Source organism: Colobus angolensis, unplaced genomic scaffold (assembly GCF_000951035.1).
Source record: "Colobus angolensis palliatus isolate OR3802 unplaced genomic scaffold, Cang.pa_1.0 Scaffold256, whole genome shotgun sequence".
In the NCBI taxonomy this organism is placed as follows: Eukaryota; Metazoa; Chordata; class Mammalia; order Primates; family Cercopithecidae; genus Colobus; species Colobus angolensis.
The window spans coordinates 3,427,379-3,435,035 of NW_012115777.1; positions in this window are offsets into that span (position 1 = coordinate 3,427,379).

A 7,657-nucleotide genomic window follows, 5' to 3' on the forward strand; every position below is an offset into this window, starting at 1 on the left:
TAAAACAAGTACAAAATGCTCAGAATAGTCCAGAAAGACAGCTGATGACCTTTTTCTCAAAAATATCTTAATATCACAGTACCAAATAGCCTAACTATGTCAAGCTAAGCATATAGCTACTACTAAACAGTAAAGGAATTAGGTAAAAAACAAACAACAAACAAGAAAAGCTGATGGAACAGTAAGAATTTGTGTTCTGAACCTCAAATGAGAACACACAAGACAATTAACTGTTGTATTGTACTTAGGATTCCACCACTGGTAAGGGATTACACCTCAGCTCAAGGTAATAGTCACAAGAAACTCTCAGGGCTATTTCTATCTGAAAGCTGCTATAATTCTACAGAGAGAGCACACGTTATCTTCTGCCTACGGACTAAATGGATCCTGCTACAGTGGCTGTAAATTGCACATCCCTAATTTAAGTCTCCTCTTGGCTGTAGCAGCTCTGGGCTGTGATTTGACCAGAAGATTAGAACAGCTACAGTATAGAAAGAATGCAGACCCACACCCAGGAGACCCAATCTGGTTTCTTTGTTACAATGCACAGAGCCTTGAGCTACTGCTAAATAATAGATTTAAGAACTATTGAAATGCCTTTTCCCCCTTCTCTGCTCCTGAAGCAATGGGAAACCATGGCTCACTGAAACGATGGAGTCAGAACCCAGGTTTCCCCAAAAGACCATAACATTAAACCACACATCCACTAAATAAGAGTAAAAATTGTCTTGGACCCTCGTCCCCCTTCTTAAAAAACTGTTGAGGTTACATATCTAAAAGCCATCATAGATACTTAGGCCTCCTAATTAAATGTATAAATGCATGGAGACTTGAGAGAAATAACACTACTTGTTCAGTTAGAGAGAAAAAAACACTACTTGTTCAGAGACAGCATGTATGTACACACATACACATGCCACTTATTTGATCATTTGCTAAATGTGCAAACTCTTCCTCTGTCTACAGTTATACACTAGCATATCTGTCTCATAGAGGAAAAAAAAAATCCAAGTCATTGGCTGCCAATTTCCTAAGAGGTGAGGAGAAAGCGAAGCAACTGAGAATGAAAAGACTGTTATGGCTTTGACAAGATGAGCACATAGCTTCTAACAGCCCACAAACTACAGACACACACACACACATACAAACACACACAGCATCTGCTTGGAGAGTTCTAAAAGCCCAACTAAATCTTTATCTGATGGTAAAAGTGAGCCTAGATATTTGGTAGGAAAAGGAGAAAGCACTAAAGAAAAAAAAATGGTAAGGAAAACATTTTGTGAGTTACATGATGAAAACAAGATCATTTGCATATTGTCCAAGTTATCATGAACCAATTAAGCACAAAACAAACAACATGTGACACAATTCCAAATAAGACTGCCATCCCCAAGCAGTATTTTTAGAATTTTAGTACGAATTGCCTAAAATAAGGTTTAGTTCACAAAAGACAGGAGATAGGAAGCCCCAAACCCCACATAATAATGAAAGTGATAAAGACTGCAAAAAGGGTACAGAGAAAATGGTGCAAAGGATAAATCTATAGTAGATGCTTTTCTTTAGGAATGACATTATCTCAGTGGCTACAAATTGTCTACTTACAAACCACTACACTACAGGGTGGAGTGATGACACAGGCAGGCATGAGTGAACAGCTAACCATACAGTCCCAGTCTTCCTTGACCTAATGAAGAGAAGACAGAGATGAAGCTGGACAAGGGGCTCCCACCTTGTGCCTGAGTCCATTCAGCCTCAAAAGTGGTATAACCAGACAGCATTCACCACTATCATCCATGAATTCAAGTACCACTGGCACAGAGGAGAGACTAGGGTGTTGCCTGCACTCCTAGGCAAATGAAATTTCATATATTTGCCAGTTGCCAGAACACCTAAGACTGGAAATATAACCATGAGTAGTGGCTCACACTTGCAATCTCAGCACTGTGGGAGGTCAAGGTGGGAAGATCACTTGAAGACAGGAGTTCAAGACCAGCCTCAGCAATACAACAAGACTCTGTCTCTACAAAAACTTTTAAAACCAGCTGGGCATGGTGGCACACATCTGTAGTCCCAGCTACTCAGGAGACTGAGGTGGGAGGATCACTTGAGCCCAGGAGCTCAAGGCTGCAGTGAGCTAGGATCGTACCATTGTACTCCAGCCTGGGCGACAAACCAAGACTGTCTTTTATTAAAAAAAAAAAAAAAAAGGGGGGGGGGAAAAGTATAATGTATGAAATTACAAATTTCCTTTGTGCAAATCTCAGCTCCACATGTCTCTTTGTGAACTAAGTAAACAAGTTCAGACAACTAATAGTATCTTCACTGACTCACCCTGGGGAGGGACATGCCAAGGACACATTGACAAATGTTTCCCTTCATCCTTCCTCTGAGTTTCAGTCTAAGATGAGGCAAGTAGAAAAATTCTTTTTTTGTTAGTATTCACTACACTTAAATTAAAAACTGAAGTCTCGGCCAGGTGCAGCAGCTCATGCCTATAATCCTAGCGCTTTGGGAGGCCAAGGCAGATGGATTATCTGAGGTCAGAAGTTCATAGACCAACCTGACCAACATGGAGAAACCCCATCTCTATTAAAAATACAAAATTGGCTGGGCATGGTGGCTCATGCCTGTAATCCCACCTACTTGGGAGGCTGAGGAGGGAGAATTGCTTGAGGCGGAGGTTGCTGTGAGCCAAGATTGCGTCTTTGCACTCCAGCCTGGGCAACAAGAGTGAAACTCCGTCTCAAAAAAAAAAAAAAAAAAACACCGAAGTCTCATATTTTTAAAAAGTGATCTGAAAACTCTCATAAAGTATCAGATACAAATGGGTAATCTTAGTAACAAGAATGAGAAATATAATGACTATCATTTTTAGTGTCAGGTCTATGTGCCCCAAAGCATACTACTAACACTATTGTAGTCAATTGTTACAGCAAATTTTGGGAGCATCTTAGAGGTGGACATTTTACCAATCCCATTTTACAGATGTGGAAGCTGACCCAGAAAGGTCATGAGACAAGAACGTGGTGGAATTGTGATCTGAATGCAGAAAGGTCTTAAGGCAAAGTCCACGGGCTCACATCCCATATTTGTTTGAGAAAACACATTTTTTTCCTAGTTCTATACTTTTAAGTTCATTCTTGACCCAAGATTCATACTTTTAGGGGCTGGTTTTTCAAAGCTTCCTTAAAACAAGTTAGGCTTAATGAATTTGTTCAGAAAATTCTTTGAGAGCTCCTTCTGAGTTTAGGCCTGCCTCCATTTTTCTTTCTCTATTCATCTCCCTAGACACGTCAGGTCTCATAAGATGAGTCTTCCTTGGGTCTCTTACTTTTCCAGGTTCTTGATCTGATTGTTAAGATATCCTGACGGTTTCTATGGAAATCCAGACACATCTCTCTTCTGGATCTATTTCCTCTTCCCCTACATAGTCCCTTCCTGTACCATGCAACTGAGACCCTTCTCTGCCAGGACAATAAGCCCCACCACATCACTCACATATCAGAGAGGGCTTCCATCTGCCCACACCCTACAACGGTAATCTACGAAAACGTCTTCATCTGATCCTGTTGAGTAAGCACCTTGGAACATCATATTGAAGCAGACAAATCACTTGGCTACCTAAAGTTCAACATCATTCCAAAGTGCCACCAAACCACAGTGACTTTAGTCCCTGAACAAACAAAATACAATCATCACGAAAAGATATGCACAACACATTCATAGGAGCACTATTAGTAATACACCTAAGCAAGAGACTACGTAAATGTCCAACAACTGTAAAATAGGTATACAACTCAACAGCATTAGAGCAAAGACAATGCAGAAAAAGTATTGTATACAATATTGTAGATTTCACAAACATAATAAGCAAAACAAGGTAGACACAAAAGAATATTCACTGTATGACTCTATTCATAAAAACAAACTAAACAAAGGCATCACAAGGCAGGATATTGGTTGCTCCTGGAGCATGAGGTGGGGAGGGCTCTGGGGTGCTGGTAATTTTCTATTAATCAAGGTGCTGATTGCAGAAGTGTGTCCACTTTGTAGCAACTATTCCATCAAGCTATCCACTTAGCGATGTGTGCACTTTCCTCCATGCATAAGGTCCCTCAGCAAAGAGCTGACTCAGACAGACCCTTGAGAGCATCTGGTCCGTGCCCTTTGGTTGGCATAAGATCAACTGTTTCCCATGGACGTTAGGTAGCTCATGGACACAGGAAATTCGTGAAAGGACTGGAACTGGACATCAGATCTCTTAGCTACCCACCACAGGTACCAAAGCTGTGTGACAGGGTGTTCCTCTAACTTCCTTGCTTTCTGTGACTCCAGCCACGGTTTAGAAGGATGAGGAACACATTCCTCTTATGAACGCAATCCAGGAGGTTCCAATCTTTTACTGACATCCATGCCAGGAAGAGCATCTAAACACGCTTTAGGATATGGCAAATCAGAGAAAGTCAGACAGTTCACATTCACTGGCTAGGTGACCATCAGCACGCTCCTTACCTCTCTCGTATCCTCATCCAGATCACTGAAGTGTTAACTCCTACCCTGCAAGAGTGCCATGAGGATAAGGTAATAAGTAGTGTCAGGGTAATGTCTGGTACATGGCAAGCATTCAGAAACACTATTTGTAGAATGAGTATGGAATCGAATTAATCAAATGCTTGTCACTTGGTAGAAGCTCAATAAATAGCAATTATTACTGAGAAAGAGAAATAGGGAGGAAGTGGGTAAATATGCTTGTGAGAAACCAACACCTCATATTCTAAGCCTACTGGGTCATTAATGGGTCAACTAGCAATTCACACTGGTGTAGATAAGGTAGTGAAATGGTCTGTGAGGTGGAGAGTGATGAAGGACTCGAGAAGAGGGCTGTAATTTTTATTTTATGTGCTACCAGGTCTGTTTTCCTTCTCAGTGCCAAATGAAGATTTGCTCATTGCCTGCCACACCACATCTAAATCCTACAGCCACCTATGTTATTCATGCTACTCTTAGAATTTACAGGTTTTAAAAGGGGGAGTGGATACAAACACTTCTAGACTTCATTAGTAGACTCACTAGAATCAAGTAATTCTACTCCTGGAAAAAAATTCACATACTCTAGGGGAAATTGCAGGCTTTAGAGAGGTCTGAAATGAACCATGACCAGAAGTAACTTCACTTACATTTTTAAAAAGCAGGTTTAATACTGATTTTTTTTTTCAGTTCTTCAAATCTTGGATGTATATAGCAAGCTAATCCACACAAGTTCTTTGATACTGAAAAGAAACAAATACAAAAACAAGTTAAAACTGATTTCAAATTATAGTACACCTGAAAAAATAAAAGCGGCAAATGGCTAATTATGATATAAACAAAGAACATCAAACTAGATAACATGAGTGTAATTGAAAACAGCAAAACATGTGTTAAGGACTTCCTTCCATCCATCCTTTCTCTCTTATCCTCCTTCTTTCATTCTTCCCCATCCAGCACTCCACCCTTCTCTGCCTTCCTTCCTCAGTTAACCGGACAACCTTAAATATTCCCTGATGACTGATTTTTTCTGCTGAAACCAAGTAGCACATGGTATGTATTCTATGAATGTTTGTTGAGTAAATGAATGAACCATATTTTGCAATATTTTGTTGTTAAGATTAAAAAAATAAGAAATGCCCATAATTTATTATTTTGTTGTCCAACAGGAACAAGTTGTAGAAAATATGTAGAAATACATATACTGTTTCTGACTTGAGTTTCTGATTCTCTTATCTCTTTTAAATAACTCATACTTAGGGGGAAATCCCTGTTAGTATATATGGGCACATACATCTCCACCATGATACAGTAATAAAATATATTTTGGTACTAAAAGAATATTTAAAAGAGTAAAATTTCCTTTTGAGATGCCCTCTCTTCAAATACCTCAGAACTATCTGCATCCAAAGGAGAAAGCAAGGTGTCTCCCAGTTAAATACAAGAGATATTGCCACACGTGTTTTACAAATGCATACAGAGTCAGGGCCAGTCCTAGACAAAATTACGATGTACGGATGTGGCTGTTTCCTTCCTTCTATCTGTCCTTTTGAGGATTCATTAACCCCAGATGTTTAATCAAGTAGGGAAACAAAAGGATCAGCTCCAAGGTTGCAACAACTTAATGGATATCTTTCATGAGGACATTTTTATTAAAAAAGAAAAAAAAGCTTCACAAAAGGCAGGTGCTTAACAGTGAAATAAAATGCATTACTGACTATGGAATTTCAGGAATGAATGGGATTGTGGATTTTCATCATGGAATTTCTCAACAACCCATCAAATCACATCAGGTAAATATCTGTTCTGCTTTCTCCTACAGCTGGCTTCATATATGGCCCATATATACACACTAATCCCAGCAGATTTTAAGTAATTTATGATATATACATAGGCAAGCTCAAGTTTAAGACTAGGCTGCGCTCTGAAAGTAAACAGTCATGTTAATGAGCAGTTTTCAAAGTGAGCGCCTAGGAATCCCACCCTCAGGTGCTTCTGAGAGCAGAGGCAGAAGTGAGTGGATGTGCAGCCTTGTGCGGTGCGATTTCACTTTCATGTTTCATACTTAGACCCAAGATTTAGTTGGGGAAGTGGTTCCTCCAGCTGCTTATGAAAGAGCTGAAACAATCAATGGAACCAAGTAACAATTAGATTAAAAGCTAGTGCAGAAAACCCCAGTCAGTCCACAACACAGCTAATCTAACACCAAAATCCAACCACCACCTGTCACAGGGCCTTTATGGTAAAATACAAGTCCTATCCTGAGTCCCAGGGCAGAGGTCAGCCTGGGTCTGAGCAGATAGGACCTGGGCCTTCTCTTCTTCCCTACTCAGCCCCCTCATCTCCTGCCCTGGAACATCATGAGCAGAAGCAAGGGCACCTACACTTCCATGAGGACTGATCAACAGTGAGAGGGCAAGATTAGGGTGCAGGGGGCCTGCTGATGTTCACAGGATGGTGAAGCAAGACATGGCGGGTTTCTGTAAGTCAGTCACTTCCTAGGCCCTGCCCTGATCCCCACCAGCCTCTTTGCTGGGAATTCCATGTGCAAGGTTTACATGCTTCACCTGGATCAAGGCTCTTGGCTAGGAATGAGAAAGGAGGAAATTAATAGAACAGTTTAAAAAGAAGAAAAATATACCTATGTTCTATGAAATCCAATTCAAAACAATATGTAAAATCAAAAAAGGGGGGACTATGGGAGGAGAATTATGAGAAAATAAGCATTGCCTGAATGTGCTCCAGAGAAATTCACATTGACTAAGAAGCACTGAGTATATTCAATCCCTCCCTCGGCACAGAGCTCTAATTATTTGGCCCAACCAGGACTGAATACAAAAAAAATTTATAAACATAAACCATTATATTTTTTGAGTTTTCATCATACTAAATAGCAAGTATAAGAAAAAGTAGCTGTACTTGATGGCCCACTAGGAATAAACAAAAAACTACTGTTGGAGTACAACCTTGGCAGACTGAGGTGGGAGAATCACCTGAGCCTAGAGTTTCAGTTCAGCCCAGGCAACATAGCAAGTGCACGCTTTGAAAGAAGAAAAGACAGAAAGAAAAGAAAGAGGGAAGGAAGGAAGGGAGGGAGGGAGGGAAGGAAGGAAGGAAGGAAGGAAGGAAG